The 23529-nt window shown below is 34.5% G+C and overlaps 2 long non-coding RNA genes across 4 annotated transcripts; one reads left to right on the forward strand and one right to left on the reverse strand.

The window, feature by feature from the left end:
• Positions 1-7465: 7465 nt before the first annotated feature.
• Positions 7466-12666, reverse strand: LOC125265017. Of its 3 annotated transcripts, none has more exons than XR_007184190.1 (4): positions 12514-12666; positions 11820-11947; positions 11593-11679; positions 7466-7562 (listed from the first exon to the last, which is right to left on the reverse strand). It is a non-coding gene; the product is annotated as an uncharacterized LOC125265017 (long non-coding RNA). The 3 variants fall into 3 exon arrangements; XR_007184189.1 differs by having other exon boundaries at positions 11583-11679; XR_007184187.1 differs by having other exon boundaries at positions 11583-11679; positions 11820-11979; positions 12514-12652.
• A 283-nt stretch (positions 12667-12949) lies between these two features.
• LOC125265028 lies at positions 12950-15092 on the forward strand. The gene is made up of 5 exons (XR_007184191.1): positions 12950-12996; positions 13865-13886; positions 14050-14108; positions 14420-14478; positions 14794-15092. It is a non-coding gene; the product is annotated as an uncharacterized LOC125265028 (long non-coding RNA).
• The last annotated feature ends 8437 nt before the right edge of the window (positions 15093-23529 follow it).

The raw sequence follows: 23529 nt of genomic DNA on the forward strand, positions 1-23529 counted from the left end.
AAACAACAGAATGTGAGGATTCATCATCATCATCATCATCATCTTCAGGCACCTGCAGCGCTTCTGAATGGAGAAAAACAGGATTAAATCCTAAAGGAATAAATAACCTATGCGCAAATTTATTTTACCTAATAAACATATTAACAAAATATAATTATTTTTATATTCTTTGTTTTACAGGCAATTTTTTATTTTTATTGTGAGTGTACAAAAATAATAGGCCTATTTAACCCTTCACAGATTCGAAATGTGTTACATAAAGGTGACCATAAATGTCTGAGTATTTTATTTTTTTCCCGCTTTTATAAGAAAATATAAGTGATCGCGCCGGCGCCTCACACGCACACACATTATTTTTTTATGACTGAGCACTGTTCTTAATTCACTTGCCCAGCAACATCACCTAAAATATAACTAAAGCTTAAATATAGTAATTCAATTTATTAGACAAATCGAATACAAGCACATGAGAACAAATAAATAAGTCTTTTAATAATAATTAATGCAACACATCTCAAACGAGCGTGTATAACCATGCAATATATTTGTTTATTTCGTTGTTCTAACCTTAAGGTTGTTTATGCCATTGCAGCACTTTTCCATTATTTTTCTAAGTAAACATGCGCTTAAAAAAAATAAAAAAAATAAACACGTTTGACCGTCGAGCTCGACTCTGTTGTGTTTTATTTGTTTAGCTGCTTCAAGCCAAGCGCGCACTTGCAGTGTTACCATGGCCACTTATATGCATTTCTGGGCTTGTTATTATTATTTTCCATATTAAGAGGTGAAGGCCTTAGTTCAGCTGGAATGGCCGGTGTGTCCTTTAAACGGAGAAAAGTCAGCTGTTAATTCGGTGCTTGCTCAACAGAGGTGGCCGGAGGAATGGCCAAGCTTCAATCGGGGAGACAGATTTGTAATGCTTCCTCCAACTTATGAACATTTACACCTTAAAGCTTCCTTTGGGCAAAATAGGAATAAAGCTAAAATATTATTATCAATGTTATTCACACATACATTATCCAGACGCTAGTCCACACGTACGTTATCCAGGCGTTTATCCACACGTACGTTAAATATGTTGACGAAAACATGACCTAACATACACTATTAGCCAATCAACTGACATTAAAAGATGTGCTATTGCTTAACTTGAAAATGCCTGGGCTTAATGTCCTAAAATGACAACCAGAGACAACTAATCAACACATTTCTCCTGTCATAAACACTACTGCTAAGATAATGACAGCATTATCCAAGTAAACATATTGTTACAGAGTTTTGTCTCCCATAGAAATCCTTTATAAAACAAAACAAAACAAAAAAATGCATGATGCATTAAAGACAGTTAAATTAAAAGACCAAATTCGAAATTAAAAGATTAATTCAGAGTGCAAGCTATGGCCTATTATCAAACACTTTAATCATGTATTTTAATAGAAATTATAATATTGTAAGCTATAGCCTATATACCGGAAAAAAGAAATGCACATGCAGAACAAACTGTCATAGGCTATTAGTTAAGACAGCATATAAAAATAATTATTCTTGGGATAAGCATTTCTCATATGTCAATGTACAGTAAAACTATATTGTCAGAACATGGTTAAAGAAATTTAATGGTTATAGTTCAAAAGTATAAGTATGGAAACAGATAAGCTTAAAAATAAGGAAAATAAGCTTAAAATATTCCTTATCCTGTGGCTCCCTCTATTGGACAACATTTTCAGGCGAACCTCTTTCAGATGAAATGCTGATCGTTAAGAAATTGCTGTTAGCTTCCCGAGCATCAATAACTGTATTTGGCTTCGATGAGTCTGAGACTCCCGGCCTGAGATTGTGTCCCAGACGGCAATAAATAGTTCGTAAATTTGTAAATATTCATGGCTTAAACAGCTGGAAAATTGACTGTACTGCAGTTGTGGATGTTTTTCCCAGGCAGGGTTATTATACTTAACTAAGAAAAAATAAAACTAGCTATTAAAACATTTATGCTAATCGAAATAAACCTGAATATAAGAAAAAAATATATATATTAGTTAAAAAAAAACTTAAACTAAACTAAAACTAAATGTTGCCTTGTCGATGCCATTTCGTTTCCTCCCCTGACTTTCAACCGACGAGATCATTATCTTTTCATTAACCGACAAGGTAAAATAAAATTAGAATTAAACGAAATTACAATGAATACGTGTCTGTGACCCATTAATAAAATCCCAGGGGTTTAATTAGTTTTAGCCTACATGAACAAATAGCAGAATAAACAACAGAACATGAGGATTCATCATCATCGGGCAGCAGCGCTTCTGAATGGAGAAATCCTAACCTATGCGCGAAATTTATTTCACCTAAATAATAAACATATTAACAAAATGAAAGGAACAAACTGCGACAAGTAAGTTATTTCGAAATGTTACATAAATGTGACCATAAATGTCTGAGTATTTTATTTTTTTCCCGCTTTTATAAGAAAATGTAAGTGATCGCGTCGGCGCCTCACGCACACACAACATTATTTATTTTTTTATGACTGAGCACTGTTCTTAATTCACTTACCCAGCAACATCACCTAAAATATAACTAAAGCTTAAATATAATAATTCAATTTATTGCATTAGACAAATTGAATGCAAGCACATGAGAACAAATAAATAAGTCTAGGCCTACTAATAATAATTAACGCAACACATCTCAAACGAGCGTGTATAACCATGCAATATATTTGTTTATTTCGTTGTGCTAACCTTAATGTTTTTTATGCCATTGCAGCACTTTTACATTATTTTTCTAAGTAAACATGCGCTTAAAAAACAAAAAAAAACAAAAACAAAAACATGTTTGACCTTTGAGCTTGTCTCTGCTGTTTTATTTGTTTAGCTGCTTCAAGCCAAGCGCGCACTTGCAGTGTTACCATGGCCACTTATATGCATTTTTGGGCTTGTTATTATTATTATTATTATTATTATTATTATTATTATTATTATTATTATTAGCCTATTATTATTATTTTCCATATTAAGAGGTGAAAGCTTTAGTTCAGCTGGAATGGCCGGTGTGTCCTTTAAACGGAGAAAAGTCAGCAAATGCAGTGCTTGCGCAACAGAGGTGGCTGGAGGAATGGCCAAGCTTCATTCAGAGAGACAGATTTGTAATGCTTCCTACAATTATGAACATTTACACCTTAATTAAAGCTTCCTTTGGACAAAATAAGAATAAAGCTAAAATATTATTATCAATGTTATTCACACATTATCCAGAGGCTATAGTTATCCAGGCGTTTATCCACACGTACGTTATCCAGGCGTTTATCCACACGTACGTTATCCAGACGCAAAGTAAAAAATATACTTTCTCAACTACGTCGCCGCCATCGCCGCCGCGCACTTTGAGCGAAGCTCCAACACGTGACCGTGACGTTTAACGTCTCATATCTGACGTCTGACGCCTGAATACTATGGGATTTTGGCCAGACGGCTGGCGTGCGTATACACGTTAGTTCTCCTCTCAGTTTGCTTATCAATCATCACATTTTGTTGAAGTCACCCCTCATAAGCAATCATCAAATTTTGTTGAATTCACCCCTCATAACGTTGCAACATGCATATGGAAGGCCAAAAGGGCCAAAACGTGTGAAACCGACGTCTTAACACGTAATTACGTGTTAACGCGCAAATGACGTGTTAACGCGTAATTACGTGTTAACGCGCAAATGACGTGTTAACGCGTAATTACGTGTTAACACGTCATTTGCGAAATAAAAAACGTGGGACTTTACCACCACCTGGTGGTGTGGTGTACTTGCACAAGCAGATTAGGATTGCAAATGGCAGGATTTTGTCTAAAATAAATCTTTAAAAATGAACAGTGAGCATAAATAGGCTACAACTATGGCTACACATAATAATTATAGCATACATTTTTTATTTGTATTTATTTTAATCCTAACACATGTCTTCAAATGAATGAATGTTGTTGCTCTCAAAACAATTAACACAGCACAGTAAACACTCTTATGTTGATGAAATTTCATTATTCACTGCACTGCAGTTTATTCTAGTAATACGTTTATTAAAAACTAAATTATATCATCATAACTACAGGTGTGTTCACTATTGATTTTATAACATATTCATCTATAGACATACACTAATGAAAGTACATGCTTATTATTGTTTTTTAATGAGTGGTTTTGTTATAATCTTTTCCCACTTCCCCCAAAAATTACATAGCCTACACAAACATCCAGCAAATGTTGTACAGTACTGCAATCACAAATGTTTACTCACGAATTTAAATCTGCCTAGAGAATTTCATCTACATCATAGAACATTCTTATGCATTATGGAGGGAAAAATCATTATGAATGTTGAATCCATGGTTCTTCTCAACATCTGCAGGCCTCCTTCATTGTTGTTGTTTTTTTTTTACTCTTTTTTTGTAGTAAACTATATTCATGTTTCTGGTAAAGGTTTGCTCTTGTTTACCTGATTTTTAATACTGCTTTCATGTGCTGGTGTGTGTGTATACAAGAAAAGAATTGGTTCTTATAGATCTGTTAGTTTTGTGACAGTTTTACTGTTTGAATTTGTAATAAACACATACAACGTGTGGTGTGTAGATAAATAAAATGTATTACAAATGTATTTACAAATGTAAAACAAAATTATTTACAATAATATAAACAAATAGAAGACGGAATAAGCATGTATGTATAGGAAACAACTCAAGAATGTATTCCAACGATATTCTCCATAGTCTGTTCCCCATTGTTTTCCTGTGTGTATCTCTATAGTCAGCCAGTGTGCTTCAGCCATCCGTCTGTCCAGCAATTCACGATTCCCTCATCTGTAAGAAATTACATTTCAGTAATTATCTCCTTTCATCGAAAGTACCATTTAATTGTCAACTCTGATTTCTGTCATTACGCCCAGTGCTGTCAACAAAACATAATGTTCACCTAATTCCAAATTTATCTATTCGGTTTCCTGCAAAAGTGGCTCTTCCGTGTGTGTGCGTCACCCTTTCGTCAATGTTGTTGACTTTTGATGATTGATGAGGTAAGCTCAGTGTAGTGCTTGGGTCACTATATCATGAATAATTTAAATAAATAAAGGTGTTGTGTCACGTTGACATTGCCTGTCGTAACTGTTTGTAATCCTTCTCATGACTAATTAATATGGTGATACGCACGATTCAGATCGTTTTATTATTAATGAGATTGTGAACTAGCACTTACGTAATGGTTACGATGTGCTCAAGTCTGGCGCAACTTCCTTTTAACCAAAAACTTTTGGCGGCGAGGAAGAAAGTAGTAGTAGTAGTATCATCAGCAGCAGGACATGGCGCGGAGAGAGTTTCTTACAGACTGCAATAGGGCATTTCGGGAGTGTACTCGATTGGCTCAAACAGACGATCGGGATGCTATAGCAATAATAATTACAAGGTAAGTGATCTTGTTTTGTGGCACTGGACGCCCATTATTTCCCCCAGGGGCGGACAAGGCTATCGGCAGTACCGGGAGTTTTCCCTGTGGGCCGGCCCTTTGCAATGTAAATGTATGAATGAATTGTAGTAAATAGTCCATAGGCCCATCTTTCCGTCAGCACAGACGAATTGTTCGCGCGGGCGCGGCCCACAAAGACACTAATCAGTGTGCTCAGTCTGTATAAAAGCGCTTATCAATGTCAAAATGTTTGAGATAACCAATCAAATCAAAGGAGGCGGGATTTACTGTCCACGGAAACCGAACAGCGCTGCACTATTTAATGCTTGTAGAATGCGAGCCGAGATAACATAAGCAGCTGAACAAAACAATATAGCCTACAGCAATGTTTGCCAACTGTTTACGATAAATAATAATAATAAACTGTTAAACGACGGGGATTCATTTCTAGGACGCACTTCTGACCTTTTCGGATTGTTATTCTTCACACATTGGATATAGAAACATTAACGTAACCTATAGTGTTCAGCATGTCAGATAAAAGTGAATGTGTGTCTGTTGTCAGGATTTCTTCAGTAATTTCACAATCATAAAACTCGAAATATTCTCAAACTTAAACTGCATGGCAAAACCAGCAGCTTTCATATAACCTATGTCCCGTAAAGTGTAAAACATATAATTTTCTAATAGTTCACACGCATTATTTTACAGACTGGCGATCAAAAGTTTGAAATAAGACTTCTTTAATGTTTTTGAGGCGGAGAAGTAGGAGGAGGAAGATAAGTATTCTCTTGAGAAGGAATGCAATGAAGCATTTTGCCTTTAACAAATACCCAAACGCCCCTTTCTCCTAGCATTTTTGTGCGCACAATGTCCATCTGTCGTGCTCGCTTGCTCTCAATAGGCTACTGAGAATCATAAGTTAGGAAAGTCTGTCCTTCTCGGGCAGGTTTTTATTAGTTTCGGTTTAGGAAAAAGGGCTCCACTTCCCTGCTAACACACGACGTAACCGTTACGTAACGTATTCGTACTTTTTGGTAATTTCGTGACTTACCAACAGACAACGTAACCACGACGTCATGTGCTCGTAATTCCATTACCATCCCATCACCAACTCACAACGTCGTCAGTACGTCCTCCTAACGTAACAAGATAACCAACAACGTCCCAGATAGGTACTCTATTCGTAATAACTTGGTAATTTCATGACTTACTGGCAACGTAGCTACAACGTCACTGGCCCGTAATTTCATTACCAGTAGGCTACATGTCCTAGTGTGTTCCGTGCGTTTTTAGTCTGCGACGTCATACCTCATAATTTAATTAACAAACTGCATTTCTTTAAAAGATGTTATTGCTTCGTGGTACGTTTGTGAGAAAATATAATTTTACAAAAAGGAACAAAAATTCATCCGTTTGCTATAAACAATTAATTATTTTGACTTTTAATAAAATTCATTTCTGGGAGACAAAAATCCTCCCTAAGAGGGAGACATCTCCGTTAATTCCATAAATTTGCTATGTGCAAAATAGGATAAAGACAAAACACACTTTTATGTATCAGACATCCAAGCTTTCACTATATTCTTAACCCACCTGCAACAGTTGTGTTGTGCTTTGCAAAAAAGCTCAGACTTACTCAATCCCTTATTATCTATATTATTTTTAAGTTATTTATGATAATCACAGGTAAGTGTCCAAGCACTGCTGGTCAAAGAACAAAGAGTTTTCTCCCATTTGTAAAATGCAGTATCATAAATTACAATTAAGACAAAACAAGTGCATAACTGTCCTTATGTATTATCTACAAGTAATCACATAATTATATCTATGGTTTCAAACCCATTAAACATTTAAACAAAACAAAACAAAGTCACTGATTTGTGATATGCAATGCTCAAAATGTCTAAATACTACAGCAGTATAGAAAATTATTAACTAATATGTATTAAAAAAGGACACTGGTGAAAAACACAACTAGAACAAATGAATACAAATATTTAAAGGACAATCATGGCACAAGAATAGAAATTATCCATTTATTATTATTCAATTATTCACAAAATCCTTGTCAGATGACAAGCATGCCAATGACAGCAGTGAAACATCTGTAATCAGAGCACTGAAAAAGAAAAAAGGAGACAAGTAAGTATGTTTTGCTTGACAGGCTGGAATATTTAGTTTAGTTACTCAGTTTAATGCACAGAAATAAGACTGTGTATGTTTAAATGACTTTCGTGTTGATCTTGATGCATTTCAATATTGAGTTCAATTTTATTTCTTATTTAGAAAAAAAAAAAGAAATATACAGGATTGCTCTCTTAACAAATTTCTTCTTTAATTAACATGTATATTAGATGGTGGGGGTTTGGAAAAATCTAAGTTTGTGTTTTTCATACAGTTGCAATCAAAATTATTCAACCTCCTTGACCTGCAAGATATTTTGCTGCAGAGAACAAAATTTTGTGAAACCAATCCAACAAAGGCATCAGTACACATTTCTAATACACATTTGAGTAATTTTGAGAACGCAGTTGATGAATAATGAAATCAAAATGGCTCTAAATGTTCATGTTCAAAATTATTCAACCCCTAAAAGTAAAATTTGGTGCAGAAGCTTTTATTCTTTAAAGCCACCAATAAACGTTGCTTGGAAGTGCTTAGAAGCCTTAAAATGTAACCTTAAACTTTCTAATATAATGAAACTATTTCTTCTCTATAACTTTTGTGAGAGCTCTGTTGACTTTACCATATTTGCTACTCAACTTTAGGACCTGCATGGTTATTTTATTAATAAGAATCACGGAAGCGCTGACAACAAGATTATGTATGTGTACAGCGCAATGCGATCTCCGACCTCTCTCTCTCTCTAGTGTGCATCAATTAAAGCAGCGTATTAATATAGAACGGTGATTAAACTGAATTGGAACTACTTGTGCATTAAACGGTTTTACTGCATACCTGCCAGCCAATCAGAATTCAATATCCAGACATTCCATGGAATATATATATATATATATATATATATATATATATATATATATATATATATATATATTTTTTTTTTTTTTTTTTTTTTTAAAGAAGTAAAACATAAATATTTATACAAAGAAGTGTTTTAAAATTCTTAAAGGTGACCTAGAATTAAAAACTGAATTTACCTGGACATAGTTGAATAACAAGAGTTCAGTACATGGAAATGACATACAGTGAGTCTCAAACTCCATTGCTTCCTCCTCCTTATATAAATCTCATTTGTTTAAAAGACCTCCAAAGAACAGGCGAATCTCAACATAACACCGACTGTTACGTAACAGTCGGGGTGTACACCCCAATATTTGCATATGCCAGCCCATGTTCAAGGCATTACACAAGGGCAGCCAGTATTAACGTCTGGATCTGTGCACAGCTGAATCATTAGACTAGGTAAGCAAGCAAGAACAACAGCGAAAAATGGCAGATGGAGCGATAATAACTGACATGATCCATGATAACATGATATTTTTAGTGATATTTGTGAATTGTCTTTCTAAATGTTTCGTTAGCATGTTGCTAATGTACTGTTAAATGTGGTTAAAGTTACCATCGTTTATTACTGTATTCACGGAGACAAGAGCCGTCGCTATTTTCATTTTAAACACTTGCAGTCTGTATAATTCATAAAAAACTTCATTCTTTATAAATCTCTCCAACAGTGTGTAATTTTAGCTTTAGCCACGGAGCACTATCAAACTCATTCAGAATCAAATATAAACACCCAAATAAATACTATACTCACATGACCCGAAGCATGCATGCAGTATGCATGACAAACATCTTGTAAAGATCCATTTGAGGGTTATATTAGCTGTGTGAACTTTGTAAATGCACTGTATTATAGAGTTGCGAGCTCGATGGGCAGGGAGCACAAGATTTAAAGGGCCAGTAGCCCCTGAATCGGTGCACAGTTAATGATGCCCCAAAATAGACAGTTAAAAAAATTAATTTAAAAAAATCTATAGGGTATTTTGAGCTGAAACTTCACAGACACATTCAGGGGACACCTTAGACTTATATTACATCTTGTAAAAAAACGTTCGATGGCACCTTTAATGGTCTCCCATCCCTGATGAGTTTTTTTTTTTTTTTACTGTGCCCTCATGGTAAAGGTGACATGCCTCTACAATTTTTTTTTTATCAAACATCAGCAGACACCCATTATATAATGGTGCTACACAGTGTGTAATTTGTTTTTTCCATTCAGGGTTAGCTTGTGTTGACTAGTTTGCATGCATTTTGTGACACTGTACCATTTAAGCACATCTTAAAGTAAGTTTATTTATTTATATCTTTTTCTCACTCGATAATTATTTCAAATAAATGTTATAATTCATTTATTCATTAAAATAATAATAATAATACACACTACTGTATTCTCTGTCTCATTCAAAGTAGACAGAAATGTAGATCTAATGAGCCATAATTGACTAAATAAATAAAAATGGTGCTGCAAACATCAATAATAGCTTTAAGTTGTCATTGCTGACAACTGACCAAGGCGTAAGCAGGAATAATCCATGGCTAGCTGTGCATTAAAGGAAATCTATCTTAAAATGAAAAGCAATTTAATATACTGTTTAAATCCCCTATCCCTTTCTTTCTTTTATGGACCACAAAAAGAGAATTAAAAAAAAAATCTGCTGGATATGAAATTTTATGCATTTAATGAAAGTCCTGATATTGGCCTTTGGTCATGGTCCATAAGATAACTGTTATAACACCAGGGTGAGTAAATGATGACTTGCTTTATTATTTTTGGGTGATCTATCCCTTTAATGATTTGGATGCACTCTGCAGAGGGAACCAGCCTCTTTTTCATGTTGGTTGGTTCTTTGCCTTCATGTCATGCATTAAAAATCATTTATGCACAGCTAGCCATGGATAATCCCTTACTTTTACACAATTATATATTTCAGTCACTGCACACTTTTGTTTTTAATGTCATTGTACACATTAGAGGTGTAATAGTTCTCCGTTAAAAAATAAATAAATAAAAAATAAATCCCCAACCACTGTTCAGCAAAGCAGTTTCACTAATGTACGTTTCTGTCAATGTATGTGCTCCACATTCATTTCACATGAACAAATGTTAGTTTATAAATGTGTTGACATCACATTTCCTGTTGGTGTGCTACAGTTTAGCATGGCTCTCTCTTTTTTCATACTATGGAAGTCAACAGAGCAAAGAAACTTTGCTCTGAAAATACAAGAGTATTGTTTAAAACAACTTTTGAGGTGTGCAAATGACAGAATTTTAATTTTTACAACCTGCACAAATATAATTAATATAACAGTGGGGGTAGATCAGTGTTTATATCAACATCCTAAACTATAAAATGATGGTTTGTTTGTTTATTTGTGTTTAATGCCATATCAGCTTCTGTGGCTATTTTCATGGCCAACAAATAAATAAATTATATTAAATTTATTAAATTAAATTTGCAAATGTATATCACATTATGATATATAATGGTCAGAAAAAAAAAAAGAAAAAAAAAAAAAAAGATGTGCTAATGAAAATTCAGTTTCAATCTCTGACAGTAGATGATTCTTTGGAAGAGCATAAATGTATTTGTTTCCCTGGCTAGCCATTATGTGTATATAAACACTACTTTTTTAGGCATTCTTTGAAACTTTGTAATTTATTTGTAGCTTAATACAGAGTCGAGCATCACTGAATTTATTTGAAATATTAGTATACTGAGTCTATGAATTAGGTCTTAAAATGACAGTAGCATGGATATTAGACTTCTGTCTGTTTTTAATGTTAAACAAAAAAGAAGCTGCTATAAACTGAATAACATTTGTAACTTAAGGATTACTTTTTATTTAATTTATTAGGTGAAGATTATATGCAGTGTTATTTTACATTTGATTACCTGAAATACCTAAACGCACTGTTTAATTTCCATCCTTGCTCGAATGTTTATGTGTGCTATTGCTTGTAGTTTGTATATTTGTTCTTTTTTTCTTTATTTTTATTTGACATTAGTCCTTTTTCCCTGAGAATAGCACATATCAAACTGTGCCGAAATTGCAACCCTAAAAACATGATACAAACCAAACCATAATTCAAACCATTACACCCCTAATACAGTTATACCTTTTTATACCTACGAAAGAAGAGAAACATCTCAATGGTGGTCTGCAAATCCCCTCTATTCTCATTCACCAATATGGCCACCAGCTTACAGGAGCTCCTAAAATCAACATTTACATGACAGAGAAGTAATATTGGTAAGGTTAATCTGGTTAACTGTATGGCGGAACAACACAACATCAGCTATGAGATATGACAGTTCAGTACGTTTTAACAGAGGAGAAAGAGCAAAAAACATACCTGAAAGTGGAGTTTGTGGGAGAAAAGAACACTGGATCTATATAGATCATGGGGGCCTCCATACACAGACCAGTTGCCAAAAAGTGTCTGGATGATGGAGGGACCACAGCCAAACATCAGGACAAATTCTGCATGAGTCAGGTAAGCAGAATAAATTGCACTGTAAATAAACATTAATAAAACAAATGGTAAAATTAATAATAATTATTTATTAGTGTAATCCCTATAAATCAAAGCAATTTAATATGACATTATGACGCACTAATAGTGAAATATTCAAGAAAATATCCTTATTATATCAAAAGGCATTATTCTGAATAATATTCTCTATATTGCACATGAGTTTGTAATCTAATGAATTTAATTGCATACATTTAAATTTCTTTATAAGAATTATAAATTTATTATAAAACGAAATAAATTGCATATTCTGCATCTGCATATATATATATATATATATATATATATATATATATATTTTTTTTTTTTTTTTATATATATATATTTTTTAAAATGTATCTGTTGCTAACTGTAGGCTATGCACCGCGGTTGGTTGGTAAACTGAGCTACAACATATGGTCGGGTAGAACTGATCAAAATTAGTTCACTTTTAAAAATGTTACAATCCCACCAATGAAAAACATACTATCATAAAACCATAGGCCTACATTTCCACATATTATACTATGCTTACCTCTCAAGCATACAAGAGACTCACGGTCAGCGTGACTGGCTCTTCTTCATCCATTGGCTTATTGGCGACTCGCGGGCGTACATCGCCACCTATAGGGTTGCTCAGTTATATTTAACAAAGGGGGACTCTCAAACTGGGAAGAAAACATAGTATATATTTTTATATATATATATATGACTGTTATATTTTTGATAACACCATTGCTTTAAATATAGTATAGTAAAATACAAACCCGGCATTATATAAAAAAACATCTTTTTTGACGTTTATTGCTAAGTTAATGCAATGAGTCATTATATAAATGTATATAATTTTTTTTAAAAATGAAAATATATAAACTTTTCTCTTAATACTTAAATTCTTACTCGCGTGCTAAGCCCGCGAAACCGGGCAGCGGGCATATATAAGCCGGGGTCTGTGCCCACCGCGCGCACAGCCTGACTGCCCTTTGAGTGGACATCACCATCAGTGCGTTTTACTGAGGTAAATTACTTTATTACTTAACCAATTTAGTTAAATTACTTTGTATAAGGCCGACAATAAAAGTAAATGATATTTAAAACTATTCAGAAAAAAAGTAATAAAATGTAATTATAATAAGTTATTATAATAAACAGTCTGAGGGAATAGTTCGTTTTTCTGAGGGAAACCTTCACTAAAATAAATAGCGGCCGTTTTCATTCATGAAACCCATTAAATTGTAATAAAAAAGGGACTGTCTTTTTGGGAAAATGTGTAGTATATTTACCGAAAAAGACACACAGACAACGACTTTCGCCGTTAAATGCCGTTACAGCAAGGTGACGTCACCGCTTATGGAGCCAATCCGCTCCGTTTGAGAGACGCTCTTTCGTTTCAGTTATCTACTGTTAACGTTACTTAAAAAGAGTATAAGAGTATTTTTTTTAACCAATTATTCTTAATAATGTCTTCGTTATTCATATTTGTATGGAAAGTAGTGCGTTGTCACAGGTTTGACAGCGAGCGCGTGAGCTCCGTCTCTCTCTCTCTCTCTCTCTCTCACAAGCTGGCGCGTGCACCTAAAGAGGGAAGAGACATAAGAGACTCATAAGCCTTTACACCTGTGTGAAATCTTTTATTCCTCATTTTGTAACAACAAAAAATATAATAGAACATATTATTATTAATAATGATAATAATGTTATTCTCAAAAATGAAAAAGCATTTTAATGTGGCTTATTTGTAGTGGGCTGTAAGGTCTCATCAAATACATTGCTCTGTATTCTGCTCATTTTGATATTATCAGATTTTACACAATTCATCAGAGCCTTTAAAAACGTTGGGAATTTATACAATGAAAATAATTATTCTCTTCTCTCTTTTTTTTCAGTGTTGATTGCCCTCTGATTGTTGTAAGTGAAAATAGTAGAAGCCAACCTACATCTCTGATTTGCCAGTTTCATCATAACATACTAATTCCTCAATAATCACCGAAAACATTTTTATTTTTAAAGACATAAGACTCATATTCAGTCCTCTTTCTTTTCTTTTTCTTTCTTTCGCTTGTGTCTTCAGCAGCTACATAGACCCAAAGGCTCTTTTAAGAGCCACATCACGAGAGCGTCTTTGGCTTTGTAAGTATACATTTTGACTGACTGTCAAATAACTCAGTATTTGAGCTTAGATCAATTAAAGCAACATCATGCAGCATGTTAGTAATATCTTAAGACATTAAGGGGGTTGGTTCTTATTAATATATTTATTTATTTTTAAGTAAATGAGCATATAAATAAATAAACTAGCATCCAGCATCTCTGATTTGCCAGTTTCATCATAACATACTAATTCCTCAATAATCACCGATGAAACTGAAAACATTTTAATTTGTACAGACATAAGACTCATATTCAGTCCTCTTTCTTTTTTCTTTCGCTTGTGTCTTCAGCAGCTACATAGACCCAAAGGCTCTTTTAAGAGCCACATTACGAGAGCGTCTTTGGCTTTGTAAGTATACATTTTGACTGACTGTCAAATAACTCAGTATTTGAGCTTAGATCAATTAAAGCAACATCATGCAGCATGTTAGTAATATCTTAAGACATTAAGGGGGTTGGTTCTTATTAATATATTTATTTATTTTTAAGTAAATGAGCATATAAATAAATAAACTAGCATCCAGCATCTCTGATTTGCCAGTTTCATCATAACATACTAATTTCTCAATAATCACCAATGAAACTGAAAACATTTTCATTTGTACAGACATAAGACTCATATTCAGTCCTCTTTCTTTTCTTTTTCTTTCGCTTGTGTCTTCAGCAGCTACATAGACCCAAAGGCTCTTTTAAGAGCCACATCACGAGAGCGTCTTTGGCTTTGTAAGTACACATTTTGACTGACTGTCAAATAACTCAGTATTTGAGTTTAGATCAATTAAAGCAACATCATGCAGCATGTTAGTAATATCTTAAGACATTAAGGGGGTTGGTTCTTATTAATATATTTATTTATTTTTAAGTAAATGAGCATATAAATAAATAAACTAGCATCCAGCATCTCTGATTTGTTATGAGGTTTCATCATAACATACTAATTACATTTACTCATTTAGCAGACATTTTTATTCAAAGCGACTTACAATGACATCATTACTCAAAGAAATCAAATTCTTGATATCAGAAATTTAATTTAATTCATTTCAGCTAGTAAAAAATATTTAACCCCTCAGAGACTGCTGCGGTACTTTACAAATCTAAGATTTTCTGATGATCCAGGATTTGAGTTCTTTTGGGTATGCCAAATTAAAGGATTAGTTCACTTTCAAATAAAATTTTCCTGATAATTTACTCACCCCCATGTCATCCAAGATGTCCATGTCTTTCTTTCTTCAGTCGAAAAGAAATTAAGGTTTTTGAAGAAAACATTACAGGATTTTTCTCCATATAGTGGACTTCAATGGCCTCCAAACAGTTGAAGGTCAAAATTACAGTTTCAGTGCAGCTTCAAAGTGTACGATACGATATCAGACAAGGAATAAAGGTCTTATCTAGAAAAAACAAGCGGTCATTTTCTAAAAAAAAAAAAAAAAAAACAACTGTATATGATTTATATAAACAAATGAACGCCTTGCACATGCTTCCGCCAAAACCGAATTTCTGCATTCTTCAAAAAGCTTACGTTATATGTCCTACTCCTTCCCTATTCTACCTACAGAAAAAACAGAACTGGCGGCGGTTGTTCCACAAGTACAATAGGGAAGGTGTAGGACATACCAGCGTAAGGTATTGCTTAAAGCTCTTTGAAGCTGCACTAAAACTATCATTTTGACCTTCAACCGAAATTCAACCAAATTTTATTTGAAAGTGAACTAATCCTTTAAGAACATATATTACACCCAGCATCAATACACAGGCCTGTGCAACAGATTTGATCTGCTAAAGAATTACTCGAACAACAATTCCAAAATCTTCATAATGTCCGTTTTTAATCATTTTTAATCACGCACGTGCCCATAGCAATGTTTGTCGTGTCTCTCAAGAAGTCTTCTCTTTGACTGTCCTATATTTAGATAAAAAGAAACTGTTATTAGACATTGTTATTAAACATTGTTTGTGATTCATAACTGTTTGACAAGTAGGGGTGGGCGATGACCAAAATCTTTTATCACGATATGAGTAATTTTATATCATGATAATGATATAGTTATTTTTGCTTTAAATAAGATTGATATATATTTTTATTTCCATTTACATTTCATAATTCTTATCACCAATTTCAATATTCAATATTATACAGATAAAAAAAAAAAAAACTAATACTAGGCTTAAACCCTCAAACTGAAGACATATAAACATTGATAAAAAAAGAGCAAAGAAAACAAACCAAAAAAGAGTAAAGAAAACAAACCACAAAAGAACAAAGACAGACGAAAGACCTACCTAAAAACTTCAAGCACAAGAAATACTACATAAAATGTATAAAGTAATCAAAAAACATTGCATAGTCATATTATGAGAATTTTTTTTAAATCCCAAAGAAAAAAAAAGGGGTTTCTATTTGTAACATGCTGTCTTTGAATTATAAACAAGACAAACATTCGCTGACTAAAGGTTTGCCAAACATATTTATAGAAAACAGTTGACAATTAATAGAAAGGACCAATAAGAGCAAAACGAATCGAGTATTCAAGAATATCAAGAAGTTAGTCCGACATATAACGAGGGGTTGTGTTAACTAAAGCGTACGTCATTTACCGAATCTTAAAAACACGGGTGGATAATTAAAAATGTTTTCTGACAAAAAAAATAACACAAGCAAGAACAAATTTTAAACCAAGCACGACAATTTTCATTTTACAATGATCATGTGCGCGCGCGCGTTCGTGAAGATGAGAGAGAGCTCGTGCAGCACTGAGACAACCGGCACTTTTAAATGCATAAGTAACTAACATGCTAGTTTTCTATGGAAGCATACGTGTAGCAAATTTCAGTTTGAGCTCTGAGGATAGCCTCTCTCTTTATATGGACATCACTTGTCTGTAAATATTATAAATTTGATTATTATTAAATCACAAAGTGAAAATGAGCACTATAAATGCATATGAGCACTAGTCTAACCTTTTAGACTACATCTCGTAGTGTATCCGTTTACTCTCTGGCTGTGAGAGACAAACTCGATAATGTCAGATCACACATCATTAAAGGGGTCACCCAAAAATGAAAATTTGATGTTTATCTGCTTACCCCCAGGGCATCCAAGATATAGGTGACTTTGTTTCTTCAGTAGAACACAAATAAGGCTGTGACGGTGGCAAATTTTTACTACCGCGGTGGTAAATCGCCAACAACCGCCGGTGTTGCGGTGGTGGGGTCCGAAGGGCGGGCGGGTTTGTTATATATATATATATATATATATATATATTAATTAGAGGTTGTGTTAGACTTGCGTTTAGCCATCATTTTGATGGACAGGATCGTAAAAAAAAAAATCCATCATAATTTATATTTTAATGATAAGACCTTACGAACTTACAGGGTAAGCAAATAGGCATAGGCTTGCATTTATTTATACTATGAAAAGAAAGTTGATCAAAGACAAGCTGCGTCACTTTCAGTTTTCATATTGAACTCGTTACAGATTGTAAATGAATGCGATCATCCTTTCCTCTCCTGTACAGAATGAAATAAACATGAATGAAAATAAAAAAAAAATGTTGAAAGATACAGTAGCTTACCGAAATCTGTATCACATCAATTAAGCCAATGTCACGTACCATTATACATCAGAAAAGCCATTCGTTGACCATAAACTTAGTCAGCAAGAAAAATAAAAAAACTTAAGAATGCATAAGTAACTTTGGCTACGTTTACACATGGGCGGCTATTTTCATAAACGTCAACCTCTCCGGTTTCAAAAATAACATCGTGCACACATGTCAGTTTTCAGAAAAGTTTTGATTTACACGTACCCGTGTATGTATGACGTCAAGAGTGTAACGAGCAGTTCAAGCCCACGTAAGCCAATCAGAATCCCGAAAAAAATCCAGAATTCCTCTTGAAGTGATTTGAAGTTGTTGCAAAAATGCTGATTTCCGAGCACTCGTTCGTCTCTGCTCCTCGACATAATAGAGCAGCTGTATTTGCGAATGCAAACACACGAGAAGAGTTTGCACCAACATAAATGCGACTGCTACTCTAAACGCTTCCATGATCACATGTAAACATAAGTCGCACTTTTGACATATGTGCGAGCTCTATCGTATACTGTGACGTTGGCTGCCTAAACACCCGTTTGTCTCAGTTTACATGCAAACGTGCAAACGAAGAATTTCAAAATCTCCACTCTGGCCGGAGTTTTTAAAAAGACTCGTTTTCAGAGGTGAATTCTCCGTTTGCGTGTAAATGAAGGGCGCAAACGAAGGGAAATGTCTCCGTTTTTCAAAATAACCATGTACGTGTAAACGGGGCCTCAATCATTATACAATTTACTTAAACTGGTCTGTGTGTAATCAAGCACATCGTTTTCATTTTATTCTGGAGACTGAACTCGCGCTCTGCTGCCACACTGGAGCGCGCACACCACCTACTGGACAGGGGTGGGAATTACAACAAGCTTACTTACAAACTACATAATCTGTCAAAATGACAGACGGGCTGCAGATTTTTTCCTGTCACTGCTAAACAAATTCCATTAAAGACAGAAAATTTTCAGTTATCGCGATCTCTGAAATATATATCATATATTATATTATATTATATATGACGTCACACTACCGCCGGTGACACTCCACGACCGCTGTGGCAACTTCACCACCGCGGTGGCGCGGTTGTCATGCCTACCGTCACAGCCCTAAACACAAATGATGATTTTAACTCCAACCCTTGCCTAGCATTGAACATATGCTTCATAACCACTATTTTGAGTCAATAGATTGTTTACTGTATTAAATGATGCTCCACATTGAAATATTACTTACAGTGCAAATTGTTGGAACAAAACTCTGGGTCTGGGCTACAAATGTGAACCTGGGAACTCTGTCTGTAGTCACATGCATGTAGAGAGAACACCTCAAATGAAAGCAAGCACACAATGATTATTGTTCGTTCTGGATACATTTACCACACTATTAAAGCTAGCAAAATGAAGAGTTTCAGTAGTAAAGATATTTGCAGGATCATAATTACAGGATCCCTGACGTGTATCACTAAAAACATTCAGAATTTCAACGTGTTGTGAATAGGAAATCTGTGGAAATTACCCACAATTTATACAATATCACAGAGCAAAAACACATAATCAGTCGTTGACTGACAAAAAAAAGAAAGCTCAATCTCCCCCTCACTCAAACCCATAAATCGCAACTAAAGTTTTATTTTTTTGGTAACATGCAGATGTAACGATTAGAGGCCTTTCACACAGAACGCGTTGTCCATTCAATTGTTTTTCTATATAAACACACGCTAAACTGGCGTGTTTATGTAGGCCGTGTGTCACCAGTGTTTTTCAGCCACTAAATACGGCAGGCGCTCGGCTAATAACGCCCAGCTGTAACGTTACTGGTACTAACGGGGGTAACGTTAAAGCTGTTCTCGGCGGAAACGGCCGATGACGGCTGGAGCTCAGAACCGTTGAAGCAATTTTTAAATAGGAGCTTTCTTTATGAACAAGCAGCATATTGGCGTTTATAAAGCAACATTCTTTCCAAAAAATATCTTAAAAGTACATTCCGTTGCGTGACATAAAATCTGTAAAATTAGGCCTTAGTGCAGTCGCGCCAAGTATGATTAGTCGCTGAAATTTGTCCAATAGATGCGTTCTAAACCCGAGCATTTTATATTCTTTTGAGTCAGTCAACAAACTAGTTATTGTGATAAATAGTAATGCATAAGATGAAATATTACTTACTGTGCAAATTGGTCGAATGATGAAACAGATGAAACCCTTCAAGTTCAACTTGTCTCATACCGAGTAAGCTGACTGGAAAGGCGCCAAACCAACTGTGTGCGCAACTGCGCATGCGCAGGGAACCAATTTTTTTTTTTTTTTTTTTTTTTTTAAACTTACTTTAATTCATTTACACAGCTTGGTTCAAAACACATGTAATTCCCATAAAACCAAAATAAATTTAGGTCAAGGTATCTTCATTTCGTACCCGCAGGTAAAATTGTTTTGCAGAAAGAAAACGCATACAAGACAACATTTACAACAAACATACCGGTTAATAACATCATGACAGGCTGCACCAAACACATGCATATCCCTTCTTGCATTTAACTAACTATTGCATATACTAAAACATCTCTCTTCTTGATGGTAAGTTCACCTTGCTTTTTGAAATATATCCAAGCTCACACATGGTTAAAAACAACAATAATAGTATTGTCATAGACAACACAATCACACACCCCTAACTGTATGCAAATACTAGTAATTTACTCTACAAACTGAAATATCTAAAACCCTCACAGAACCTTCCCACCATCCCACCTGTGACCCTTCAGTTCCCACATCACAAGATTTACCTGAAGGTAGAATTTCAATCAATGTGACTGAAGAATATGTGGTCTCCAACTTAAGCTTAACAACTGTGTATTCATCTTGCTTGCAGATGTTGAAGAGCCTCCCAGACGATCCTCAGTGGCAGCAACAGAACATGCAAATGGTAAAGAAATCTGTAGATAAATTTGTCAAGAATCAGTTCAGAGCAAACAACAGAGTAGCATATGTATTAAAGTTATTTTTATACTACATATAAGACATGCAAGTTCACTACTGTAACGTACACACAACTTGTTACAGATCAAGTGCATTGTGTAGTTCATTCAAGCAGTGGCAGAACATGCAAGATGTTAATTTTAACAAAATAAGAGGGTTGTTGTTGTTTTTTACATTTTATTTACAATTCAAGTCAAGTAGCACCATTTCAATGCCCACTTTTAACTAACATTTGGTTATTTGAACTTTAGTTAAGATGCCAAGATTTCAAAAAAGGTGCTAAGAGTGTCCCGTCCATAGCTGCAAGCTCCTACAGTGCTGTCCAAAATAATCTATAAATTACATACTTTAAATCTGTGATGACACATGTATTCAAAAAAGCATTTAGGTAATTTCATAATTTCAATAACCTTTGTTGTGACATCACAACAGATCATGCTTAATTTACCCCCCACCCCAAACGAATGTGTGTATTATTTTAAAATATAATCACATAATATCTGTAGCTATCTTATGCTGACCATTAACAGCCATTGATTTTATGTTGCATTTTTAATGAGGCTTAGTGCAATTCCATTTAAACCTTTGCAGTGCAATCAGGACATACACCTCAGTCCACAATGTGTAGGGAAGTTAGCAAGTGAACGGAATACAAATTTGGAATGGATCGCTACTGTATAGTGACCTTCAATTTGGAACAAGAGAAACTGGAGGGGTGTCATTTTAACATCAGAGATTTGTCACTTTGCTCACAGCTGATTGGTAAATTTTTGGTTTGTGATCTCTAATCCAGAACGTTTAGGGTTAGAAGGCAACCTGAATGCATTAAGAGTCAGAGTGTGTATACACTTGAACAGTATATGTAAATTATGTTTAAAGGGATAGTTCACTCAAACATTAAATTTACCCCATGATTTCCTCACCCTCATGTGATCCTAGGTGAATACAACTTTAACATTTTTAGACAAATCCAACCGGAACTTACTTCTTCATACATCGGGTCAAAGTTTACTCTTCCACAGTAACTCACTTTGTGTAGTGGTTTGCTGGAAGCTAATTTATAAGGTTTTACAAAGTTTTAAATATGGATAATTTCTTACAAAAACCCATCACTTCACTTCAGAAGGCCTTTATCCACTTGTTAAGTCGTGACGTAAGGAATGCCGTTTCCGGGTCCTAGCCTCGACTCGTTTCCCTGGCAAATGCCATCGACGGCTGTTTATGAGCGCTATTTATTCATATTAAACATCAATCATTTTAAAAAGTTAATCATTTTAAATACTTACAGTCTACACAACAGTCTCCATGCTCACAGCGTCAGAGCTATTAATATTTTAACGAATTATAAAAGATGAATTGTCTGGGCATCTGGAATATTGGTATGGAGATAAAGGTTATAATTGTATATTTTTTTGTAGTATTACGTGTGTATATTAGCACCATTTGTTGTTTTCTTGTGGTATGAGATAGAGCGTTTGGACCCGGAAGCGCTGCCGCGTGACGTCAGACGTAACAACTGAATTAACTCCCCTGGAGTCATGTGGAGTGATGGATTTTGAAGCCCATCCAACACCCATTCACTACCATTATATACATTATTTTTTTAATATAACTACGACTGTGTTTTTCTGAAAGCCAAGTCATATACACCTAGGATGGCTAAAGAGTAAGTAAATAAGAATTTTCATTTTAGGTGAACTATCATTTTAAATCTCATTTGTTCAATTAGTTATGTTATTCTTAAGCTACATAAAATGCAAGCTTCCCAGAAAACATAAGTTTAATGTATCATCACTATTGGAAAGGGTTCAAACTTGCAGAAGATGCTGAAAAACAAAACAAAAAAGCAAAAAAGCAGGTGCAGGACTATTCTGTTCTGTTTGACCGCTCAGAAAAAAAAACAAGGAACTCATGAACTTTTAACACAAGTCATTTTTTAAACATTATTTTGTATTGACTACATGAAAACATCTGTAATGCAGAACAGCTTATTTAGAAGCCAAAAATACCCAAAATAACTTATTTTGTACAAAGAGTCATACCCTAAGTAACAACAATGGACAAAATGTAACTGTCGCTTTTTAACCCCCAAACTTACTGTTTTTCACCTATTCTGTACTTCAAGAATTAAATTGTCTGCATAATGGTCTAACAGAATTGTGATGTTACCTTTTCAGTGGAGAGACAACCATGGACAAGGCCTCCTAGAGATGTTTCAATGCCGAACAACCTCAAAGGTAAAAGATACAAGATGTGTTTAAATACGATTAAATAGGTGTACAACAAATGCGTTTACCTACATGGTTAAATTATTTATTTATTTTTTTTTTTTTTTATTATTCTGTTCATATATAACATAAAAGTTACATTTTTTAATACTTGAATTATAAAAAAAAAATAAAAATAAAAAAAACCTTTATTGCAGAAACACTGCAGTCGCTGCTGCAGAAAGTAGACAGCCTGGCAGCCTCCCAGAGAGAAATTTTACTTCTACTGCGGAGGAACCAGGGTCGTCAAAGGGAGGACGATATCTTGGATCTCAAGACAGCTCAGTGCAAGGAGGAGTTGGAGGAGCTTGAGAACCACCTTAAGGACCCTGAATTTAGAAAGAAAGTGGTGGGTGCCAACTTAAAGGATTAGTTCACTTTTAAATACACTTTTCCTGATCATTTACTCGCCCCCATGTCATCCAAGATGTTCATGTCTTTCTTTCTTCAGTCGAAAAGAAATGAAGGTTTTTGATGAAAACATTCCAGGATTTTCTCCTTATAGTGCATTTCAATGGCTACCAACAGATTGAAGGTCCAAACTGCAGTTTCAGTGCAGCTTCAAGGGCTTTAA

Source organism: Megalobrama amblycephala, linkage group LG1, assembly GCF_018812025.1.
Source record: "Megalobrama amblycephala isolate DHTTF-2021 linkage group LG1, ASM1881202v1, whole genome shotgun sequence".
In the NCBI taxonomy this organism is placed as follows: Eukaryota; Metazoa; Chordata; class Actinopteri; order Cypriniformes; family Xenocyprididae; genus Megalobrama; species Megalobrama amblycephala.